Source organism: Lycium ferocissimum, chromosome 2 (assembly GCF_029784015.1).
Source record: "Lycium ferocissimum isolate CSIRO_LF1 chromosome 2, AGI_CSIRO_Lferr_CH_V1, whole genome shotgun sequence".
NCBI lineage: Eukaryota > Viridiplantae > Streptophyta > Magnoliopsida > Solanales > Solanaceae > Lycium > Lycium ferocissimum.
The window spans coordinates 57,417,113-57,428,670 of NC_081343.1; the positions used below are offsets into that span (position 1 = coordinate 57,417,113).

General features: G+C 31.3%; 1 pseudogene; it reads right to left on the reverse strand.

Moving 5' to 3' along the window:
• Positions 1-1,888: 1,888 nt before the first annotated feature.
• LOC132047789 (cysteine-rich repeat secretory protein 38-like) overlaps positions 1,889-11,558 on the reverse strand; it is an 11,020-nt pseudogene continuing 1,350 nt past the window's right edge.

Below are 11,558 nucleotides of genomic sequence, written 5' to 3' on the forward strand. Positions count from 1 at the left end.
TTTGGTTTAGCAAATAGAAGCCAAAAGGATTTACAAATATAAAAATAAAAAACAGATTTACCGTGAGATACTTTTTTAATAGGTGAGAATTAATTAATTTGTATTTGTATATTTAATTAGTTGGTTATATAACGCCAATATTTAAGAAGGGAATTCTGTATTTTGGCTATTACATGCCAATAGTTAAAATCTTGGTTGTTTTGTGCCAATAGTATGTCCTTCTTGTATTTCCACGTCAATTTTCCAAAAATATATTTATTAGTACTCAAAAATATTTATAAAGTTTAAAAGTAAGTAAATGTTATCGTTCAATTACATATAATAAATGTAATGCCCTTTTGCGAAAGAACGATTAAAATGTTAAAAGCGACATCATAATTATGATGACGATAACAATAATAATAATAATAATAATAATAATAATAATACTAGTAGTAGTAGTAGTAGCAGCAGCAGCAGTAGTAGTAGTACTAATAATACTAATACTAATAATAATAATAATAATAATAATAATAATAATAATAATAATAGCTATAGTAACTAGTAAAAATGGTAAAAGCTAAGGTATTTGATTTATTACCAATTTAGAAGCTCGAGGAAATAAATCAGAAGAAAGGAGGGTCAAAATTGGGTGTCAACAGTAACAATTTAATTTAAGAGTTTTAGCATCTATACACAGATAATGTAAAATTACTTCTATGCAACTGACCTTAACTAATTTGAAATTGAAAGGTATAGTTGATAAATTGACTTGGTTTATTACTTACATAGCTCAGAAGGTTTCCCACATATTCTCCATTTTTGAAACGAGTGTTTCTTTGGCCACCTAAAATTTCTAGGACTAATACTACAAAGCTAAAAACATCTGACTTGACTGAGAATATTCCGTGCATTGCATACTTTGGTGCCATATATCCACTGCACCGCCAAAACAAGCATTACATAACATTCCGCAACTTAATATGGTTCAATTGTTAAAGTTTTTTTCTTCAACATATATATTTTACTTTTCTCCTCAACAGAAGGTAAAAAGCTGAAAATTTCAATTATGGGATACAATAATCCAAACAGTGGGATCAGAAAAAAATATAAGCTGTTAATATAGGGAACTACTTGATGTTAAAAGTCAGAAATACATGTTCCATTAGTGAACCCACCATGAAGTACAGTAGTAAATGTTGTGCTGCAATTTATACTGCAAATTAAGTGGATAATTATGAAAAATAACAATCTATCTATTGAGAGTTGTAAAACTTACTAGGTCCCAACAATTCTGCTTGTTCTGCCTTGAGTTTCATCCAATGTAAATAGCGTAGCCATGCCAAAGTCTGCAATTTTAGGATTCATTTCTGCATCAAGTAGAACATTACTAGCTTTGAGGTCACGATGAATGATGCGAAGCCTAGAATCCTTATGAAGATAAACAATTCCCTTAGCAACGCCTCCTATTATTTTAGACCGTCTTTCCCAATACAGATGCCTAAGTTTAACCGGATCTGTGTTCCATTGGACAAGAAATATGAATAATAAGCTCCATGTTATATAAAAAAGTTTAACTTCTATATACTGCAGTGTAGCAGATCAGGGCGACTAAAAGATTTAAAGTTAGGCAATACTACCAAATAAAAAGTGGTCAAGGCTTGCATTGGGAACAAATTCATAGACAAGAAGTCTCTCCATTCTATCAAGGCAAAATCCCAGCAACCTAACCAAACTCCGGTGTTGACGCCTGGCAACCAACAAGACCTCGTTTTTGAATTCTAAATCACCTTGTCTTGAATCTGCTGATAATCTTTTCACAGCTATTTTTCTTCCATTTGGAAGCTTACCCTGTAGCTGACAAGCACAAATTGAAAAAATGATAAAATTTAATACACTATTAGCGTAAATCATTTTTTCGCTATAAAAGTTAAGCTGATGCAACAATAAGTAAACCTAATATTATCGCCTTGTACACCGGACCAAATCCGCCCTGTCCCAACTTATTAGCCCTTGAGAAGTTTTTTGTTGCTGCTCTAACTGTAGAAAATTCATATTGCAAGGATTCGGCAGTGCTTATATCATCCCCGTGTATACCTTCATCAAAGTAGTAATAAAAACGTACAACAAAATTTCAGTGAAACATGATCTTACCTAAAATTCAACTTTTCAACTTTCCTTAAACATTGTAGGTATAAGTCACGCTTACTCTCTCTTTTGTTCACCAGCTGCTTCCTTTTTCACCTCTTCCTCAAGATGACAGGAATATAAACAATAAAAACAACAACTGTGACAGTGGGCACAACAATAACTGTGACAGTTCGTGCGGTTTTATCATCCTTCCCTAAAATAATGCTTCAACTTAGTGTTAGGTTAGCAAATATTCTTATTTTCCACACTTCTTTTCAATTCTGTGCAAAGTTAAACTAGAATAGCAATTTGATTGAAGTATATAGTATATGCTAATTAGGCACAATATTGCATAACGACCTAATTACAAGCACAACAGGTATATGACTAAAATTGTAGTCCACGATTTAGTTACTCGTGTTAATTACTCTATATATGCACTTTATATCTGAACTTGTATATGTACTGGCAGTACTGTAGAACAACTTTTAAGCTCTCAAGTCACAGAATAATCTGGATCTAGCTTTGCAATTGAGACCGCCTAGCCCAACAAAGCGGCTTGACTTGAACAGCTAGGCGTACCCTGAAGATGAATACGAAGATGAAGTGGCTAACAATATAATTCCAGAAAGATTTCAAATACCTTTTGGTGGCAGTGGCAATGGGGCTGGTGGAAGAGATCGCAATGAGGCTGGTGGTGGCGATGGCAATGATGCTGGTGGCGGCGATGACCATAAGGGTGGCGGAGCTTCAATCAATGACGACTGGTCGGAAAAAGAGTAAGTTTCATACCGAAAATTGCAGCTAGGCATCATAAAGTTGAGACCCTGCTTACCATAACATGAACAGCTAGGCAAACTTCTGTAGCCAGAGCTTAAACAATTGATACAACTTTCAGCTGATAAATCCGCAGTGCACTGTACAAGTGCATGTACTGTCACATTATCTGGGGCACTAGTCACATTAGCTGCAAACTTGCGCTTCCCACCCATTGAAGCTTGAGTTCGTAAACTTGTCAACAAGGGTGTCAAATATTGGTTAAAAAACAATTGGGGATTCGAGAAATTTTTGTTGTAATAATAATAAAGTCGTGGGTAAATTGACACGGTGCCGATGAAGGACTCATTTGAATATCTTAGCAGACACTTATCGTAAATGACAAAGGCCGATTTCTTGTAAGGACATACCTCTAAAATCAAGCGAGTAGCATTATTTCTACAATCACGGCATGTTTGTACTTGAACATCTCCTCTGCATTCCGCGATGAGACTAAACATGTCAGGTTCTTGGCCTATGGTAGTATTATAGAACCCATAACTATCCATATTTCGTGAAACAGAGAAGAGGAGTCTGTTGAGGTCAGTGTCGTAAGCACTATTTGGGGAGAACTCCGTCTTATTAATTACCTTCACATTCTGATTGAAAGGCGAAATTAGGGTCTGCTATGTTGAGGTAGAAAAGGTAGTAAAATTGGAATATTAGAAGGATCAGCTATTTCAAGGAAGTCATATTTATGCACCCAATTTACGCAAAGCTTAATTGAGACAGTATGAATAGTTAGGAAGATGGAATCCAATTTTTCATTTTCTGAAGTCTTCACAACTTCTTATTGGAAGATTGACTCTGACTTTTCAATTTACTAGTTTTTGGACGTGATAATCAGTACAAACTTTTTAAAACGGTATAGATGATGTTAAAACATGTAATCGATGAGTAATTAAAAATTTGAAAGGAAAGTAAAAGCTGCAAAATGAATAGTGAGCATATTCGAAAGACTTGATCGCCAATTACTATTATAATTTGTGGTTATACACAATCAACTGAATTAGTATAACCTTTTTTTACGTGGTCCTTATAATAATATATCAAATATTCAGGTTGACAGTTCCTTATTGTTCTTTTTTCACATTTCAATAACATTATCACTTAAATGTGAATAATCTTGTACTTTCTGACTGCAACCTTGATTTCCTAGACTGTAAGTAGGAAAAATTGTCAAAGAAATTCTCAAACAACATCAACCCTCTTGAATTCTACATTATAAATTTATAACAAATGTCAAGTTATTGTCTCATCATCTACTCAAAATCTATATCTATATATAATATAAAAGCTATGTAAACCATCCTACGCGCACCTCTCTATGCCTCCATTAGCATTTATCTTTTTCTCATTTTTTTGGCTTTTAAGTAATTTTTTTATTAGAATTTAATATATTTATGTGATTATTATAGAATTTAATGTTTACCTATAATTACAAAATTAATATCAATAAAGGCAATGACTAATTATGAAGTTAACAAAGAAAAACCAAGAACTTTCCCACTCCGCACGTCTGATATAACTTACGTCTGATATAACTTACTCCTCTTGACTCCTTCGGGTAATTAATTGTGATTAATTTGTAGTAATTTTTTGTTAGTAAAAGCAAAGGACTCCCCCTCTCCCCACTTCTAAGTTTACTCATTGCTGAAATTCTTCTTCGTTAGTATTTAAATAGTTTAGTTTTGTGTTAGTTTTAAAAGTGCTCCAAATGTACGAATTTATAAATCATAATCTGTTATTTCCATAATCATCTTCAAACTAAATTCAGGTGAGAATTCTCTTTGCATATCTCTCCGAATCATTTTTGTTAGTTTGTTTCCTTTGAATTGAGTTGATTTTTTCTTACCAACTTAATTATGATTATTAGAAATTCTGATCATTTGGAAAATTAATTGTTGAAGCTTTTTGCTCCTTTCTTTTTGTGTTTGTCTGTTAATTATGTATTGTCAGTATGTAAAATTCATATGTGTAAGGTGTCTTTGTTATACAAAATTACACATTAGTTGGATGATTTCTTTTCTCTTTTGTCTTTTTTTTTTTCCTGATGGAAAGATAATGTTTGGGTGTTTTTTTCTTAATGCACTTTTTTTTACCTTTTAGTAGCATCTAATCTATATAAATATATAAAGCAAAGACATGAAGAGGCGGGTGATGTACTCCTTAGGGTAGAATTTCTATTTTTTTTCCTCAATTTTTTGAGTTTTCTCTAATTTTCTCAAGCACAAACATTACTCTTTTAAAATGATGGTGCCTTTTCGGAACCAAAACCGTTTACTACTTTATAACTTCTGGTGCCTTTTTACTCTCTAGAGCGTGAGTTACATTAATTGTCTAACTTTATCTTTTACTATCCCACGCACCGTTTTGGATTTATTCTCCCTTTCTTGCTTCTATTTCATTTTCACCTATTCAATTATTTATTTTTATTTGAATGACAGATTTCATTCATCTTACTGTTCCATCTAATTCTCACTTTCAGTTTTCACCGCTAAATTCAATGTGATAAAGTGAAAGTAAATAAAGGCGTAATGGCTCTCCTCACCATAAAAATGAAGTGCCAATTAAAGAGTAGTACACTTTCTCTCAAGTTCTCATTTAGAACTATGGGGAGAGCTCTTTGGTGTTATGAGGCTAAATCTTGAAAAAATGTCATACCCATCGATAGAAGATACCAAAATTTCGCTCAACAGTATGAAATTAACGACAATTTTAACAACAAAAAAAATGACTACATGGCTACGAAGGCGGCAAAAATGATTGCTTTGAAGGGAGAAGCCGTGGAGATGCAGTAACGCTCACAAACATTTGGGTATGTGATTAGTATCATTACATATAAATCATATAATATAATTTTATACATGATAAACAAATTGAAGTCTCACAATTTTTTTCTATTCATAATCTCATGTTATACTTCTCTTTTTTGTTTCTAACATTGAACTTTGACTCGCGATGCCTTTATTTTTAGATTAGTGTGTTTATATGTAAGAAACAAATGAAAAGTTGTAAATGATAAAGATGGTTTTTTAAGATATTGTTGTATTAGAAGTTACGTTTTATATATAGTGCAATTTCAAGGCTAATTGATTTTGTTAATGTTTAGAGGCTAGAGCAATGATTTTAGTTGCTCAGTATGTGCCAGGTTTAGGGGAGAAAGAAGAAAGGAAGTTGAGCAAAAAAAAAAAAAATTAGGAAGGAAAACAAGGCAACTAGAAAAGGAAGAACAAAACTAATAAATGAACAAGATAAAGAAACAATAAAAAATCAAAATTTTCTAGCTAAAGATGATAGTCAGGATGAGAAAAGAAATATACTTCTTTTCAATTCTATGAGGTCCAATATCCTACAGTCGGAAATCAACTTAATGAAGTCGTAGTAGCCTTTGTTTTTTAGTTTCACATACCTTTACTTCTTGTGACATGTTAGAATAGGAAAAAGCTATTAAAGTCCGAGTACTAATTTTCTACTATCTTTTAAGGGAAGAAATCAAATATTTACACCTACTTTTACCCACTTAAATAGTAAGAAAGTTAATTGTGTGAGAAACTAAATGTAATATTTATAAAACTAAATATGGAATCCCATAATTTATGTAAGAAAATTTAAACAATATTATTTCTTTTTCTAGGCTAAAAAATGTCGATAATAAATTCATAACTAAGGATCTCAAAATGAGTTTTGTTAAAATATATTCGCACATATAAAACTATACATTTGTGAAGAGAATGGAGAGGTTAAAAGCTATGTATAAATTAAAATTTACGGTTTTATCCAAATTTCCATCTAAAAATCATTTCAAGAATTTAGTGTATTTTACAATCGCGCGAAGCGCGAGCAAATTTACTAGTCTAACTATATAATAAAGGTAGGCTTAGGAGAGGTGATGTGGCATGCTTCTAAATCCAAGAATGGCATTTATCCTTTTTCCTCAATTTTTTGACATTTTTTTTAATTTTCCCTCACTTGTGTTTTATTAAAAAATCCCAAACATAATTTCATTATTAATCCTCTTAATTACGCCTCGCTTCCTCTTCTTTCCACATTAAGAGTCGTGACTTTTTCATTTGTGTCTGTTGGGGTAACGGATGTTCTGGCATCAATATATGCTCTTTCTCAACCTCAACGTCCATGAACAGTACAGGTATGTTCCTCTTTTTCTTTTTGTCCTTTAAACCTTTTTATTTTATCCCCCCTTAGTTCTGTTCTTCTTTTCTTTACCAACTCCTTACTTTTGTTTCATTTGTAAGTATAGTGCTTAATCTGGAATGCATGTCTGTGTCTGTTATTATGTCCTTTATAGTTATAACCTTTTTTTTACAACAATGTCGTAATAGTAAAATTATAAGCGGTCCCTTTTTTTTTTTTTTTTTTTTTTTTTATGTGTTGCTGTTGTAAATGAAAACTAATGAAAACATTATAGTTTTTTTTTTTTTTTTGAGTCATTTTATCACATGAATGATTAGTTTACAAGAATCAAGAAATTTCTCCTCTACGCACGAAGATTGGAGAAATTTTGATGCGCATGCTGCGCTATCGAACAAACTACTCGATGTGGTTTTGATAATAGAGGTACCACTACTAACTTTTTAAATTTTCTCCATGCTGAAGAACAAATTTTATTGCCTAGAATTTCTTGGTACTATAGTAATAACATAAAAGAAATATATATGGTGAACTTGTATCATAAGTTTTCTCTTATTTTTTTTTACTGACACTTAAATATCATTCTCTATAACTGAGCAAACAAATGTTATGTAAATTGAAGTTGTCCCTACTTCCAATTTAATTGAATTATGACATCATAAGTTTGAAGTTTTTGGATAAACATAATTTACTCCACACTAAGTATGAAAGAAAAAGAACAACAATTCAGAAGTATTTAGTTAGATACATTTTATACACTCTGCCTCAGAATCTTAGTTGTAGCCTCGTTTTTTGACTAATGTTTCATTAATTCTTTTATGAATTAAGACAATTTAGTTGCACACTCTCATTTTCATTTTGGAGTAGTACATACTATATACTTTTGTGTGGTTCGAAATTTAATGATATTCGAATATTAGGGACAAATTAGTTTGTAAATTTAATGACCCTCTATATGATCGCACAAAGTGCTGATATATTATCGTGTAAGTTTTTGTTCAAAGAAAAAGAACAAAAAGAAGCCTCCTCTATTTATGTTTTCCTTTTCTTTTTTCAGACTCTTTTCTTTTTAGGCTTGCTATTTGGATCGCTTTTCCTTTTCTTTCGTCACTTTTCTCAATTTATAGGATCTGTGATGGTAAGTTGGTAATATTGAGATAGAAAAAAATAATTTTCTTTTTCTAATTTTAAAGAGAATTAGGAGCAAAACTTGAGGTTTGTAGATACGAAAAAGGGAGCTGAGTTTTAAATTTCTTGGACTAGCAGTAAAAATCAAGGAAAAAAGATCATCAAAGATTGTGGTAGACTGGTAAGTATTCATCCTCCTTAATCAAAGGTCTCAAGTCTGATCATTAAAAACGAATTGTGAGGAGTACTTTCTTCGTGCAAATTCGAACGACTAGGAAACAAAAACCAAACAAAGAGAGAAAAACACAAAGTAGAAGAAAATAATGGAGAATCGAGGGAAGTGACGACTTTTAATTCCTAAGTAGGACCTAATTATTTAACTAGGGAAGAAAATTTAGAAAAATCAAAATTTTACCATCTAATCATAGGAACAAATAGATCTGATGTATATTAGGCTGAGAGAATCATGTATTAACAACACACATAAATTTCAAAGTGAAATTTCCTTATTTTTTCACCTTCGTATTACTACTATATATAAAGGCAAACTTAGGGACTTTTGTAGTCCTCACAAGAATTTCCAAAAAAAAAATTAAACTTTTTAATTAATTACTTTTAGGTCCTAATCTTATTTATTTAAGTCAATTTTTTTTTTTTTTGGTTTTTAAGGTCTACTTTTCAAAAGCTATCGAACCTCCTACCTCATTTTTCATGTTCTTTGGTTTTCTATTTGGTGCTCGATATCCGCATTTGAGCCCAATTAATCTAGATAATTCGCACTCTATTGCGCCCATTCGTGGTAAGCGCTCCCTCCAAAGATTTTTTCCATATCCATGTTCGAACCCCTAATCCCTAATTAAGGGAGGAAGCGACTCTATCACGTTTGCACAAGTTAAATTATGCATTTGTCTTAAAAGTTCATTAACTATGTATAGATTATTTATTTAGAACTAAATAACTTTAAAATTAGGATACATAACTTATAAATGTCACCGTTCCGCATTTGATTTGAAATAAAATAATTTCATCAAAATGGAAGTTAAAATATTAAAAGGAGGTGGAATGAAAGTTTTGCTTTCATATATTGAAAATATACTTATATAAAATTTACTTATTACTAGCGTAATTACTCACTTGTGGGACTACAATGATATATAGTTGTTTCATTGTTGTACTAACTAACACAAATTATTTTCTTTAATTAAAATATACTTTTATATCTTAAGTTAGTAGGGCACAGCAAGACGGCCTCACCTAACTAGTTTAAATATAAATTTGAAAATACAATCATCTAAGCTCTAATTCTATATTTCGAAAAATTGTACATATTTTTATGATTTCATCAATATATGTAGTTAGCTGTTAATATTATATGCATATGCATTTTTTTTATAGTTAACTGTTAATATTATATGCATATGCGTATTTTTTTCACTTACTCTTTGTCTCCGATTGTATTCACAACAAAGTTATTTCTAAATTCACTAATACTTTTACCACCGCGCGAAGCGTAGACATATTGACTAGTATAGTAGAAAGAAGGTGTAATTAGATCAACCCATGATGCAAGCTCATATATGGAGCAACAAAATTAAAATCGATCGACCAATCACAAGAAAGTTAACGAGAAATCAAATATGCTAGATTTAACAACCAAGAGTATTTGGAAACCATAATAGGAAAGAAGTAATCCATCCGTGTTGGGAAGTTTTACTCTTTAAAAAGATTATGTGAAAAGAAAAAGTAGTATCAAGAAGCCTGATGATCATGAACAATACAACATGACAATGCTTGAGGTAATATTAGTGAAATATTCATACCGTATCCAATGAATTATATTTGGCCTACATTGCAAGAAAATTTGAGAGCACTGGAAACTACAGTATTATCCACTTAGGATTGTGTGAAAAGAAAAAGTAATTATTGAGAAATCCGATGATCTTGTATGATAAAACATGACAGTGCTTGATTTTATAATCTATATATTATATAAAGCTAGGCATAAACAAGGTGATGTGACACCTCTCTAACTTAAAGCTATTTATCTATTTTCTCCTTTTTTTGGCTTTTACCTCATTTTTCTTCAATTTAAAATATCTTACCCTATCATTCTTTTCATTTAAATCTACACTAAAGTCCACAAGTCACGTCCCTTAAGAGACAACCGATAAAAATTCCAAGAGTCATTGCTATTATATGAATAATTGTTTCTTGCCTAACCGTCATAATAACTCATTACGATTAATCTGCATATGTCACCTCCTATTCTTCTTGAGGGAAATGAAGGGCGTTATATATATAGCTAATCATATTCACAATTACTTGTCCAAAATTGTAGAAAATAAAATTAACCTTGCCAATAAGTATAACCTATTTCATACTCCCGTTTTGCTATTCAGCATGGCCATGTTGGATGATTTATTCTTCCTCTTTAGTGTGGGCTTGCGAGCATCTTTGCGTGTTCGGTTTATAAAGACTCCACCTTGACAAATTTAGGTTGGTTGAAACGTTTTTTCCTGGTTTAGTCCTCTATTCATTGTTGTAATTGTTTTCTTTTCGTTCTTGTAAGTTTGTTTTCGTAGTTACCATTAAGTAAAGCTCTTTTTTCCCTCTTCCCCTTATGGTACTTCTAATGACATTCCATTTAACTGCCCTAGCCAATGAAAAACATATAATATTGAATTACTTGATCCTGTAATTATTGCTCTAGCTTTGTCGATGTGTGTTTGGTGAGTATTATTATCTGTAATTTTTGTACTTCTCTTTTCCTCTCTTATTTTCTAGCACTGTTTGTGTGATGTCCATTTAGTATTTTTACTGCCTTCACTCATTTTCTTTCATCAGTTATTGAGTTTTATCTATTGCTAACCTTTAATTCGACGCCGCACAACCATTGGATATTCTTTATTCTTCCCTTATTTTTTTCTTCAGTTTCCCAATTTGTCATACACAGTCATACACAAATATGGATGGCAGGATACTTAGTTTTCTTCCACCCATTAATAAATTATATTCGGACATAGGATACGTCTTTTAAAAGTTGAGTTAAAAATCCATGATATTGTCGAAAAAGTTGCTAAAGACTTGGAACAAATAATGACCAATTTACGAGAGAACAATTAAGCAATCAATTATGCCACATAAAAATGCTTCGTGATTGTCTATACTTTTGATTTAGAACAGCTTCACTAATGTTTCCAGACCTTGATTTCTATTTTTGTGCGAATAATATAAAAATAAAGTGTCTACATCAAGCTGCTCTTATTTATTATATATTATTATTATATACTATTTCTTACTTTCAATTTATATTATTATTAAAATTTTTTTTTTTTTATTCTTAATTCTGATTC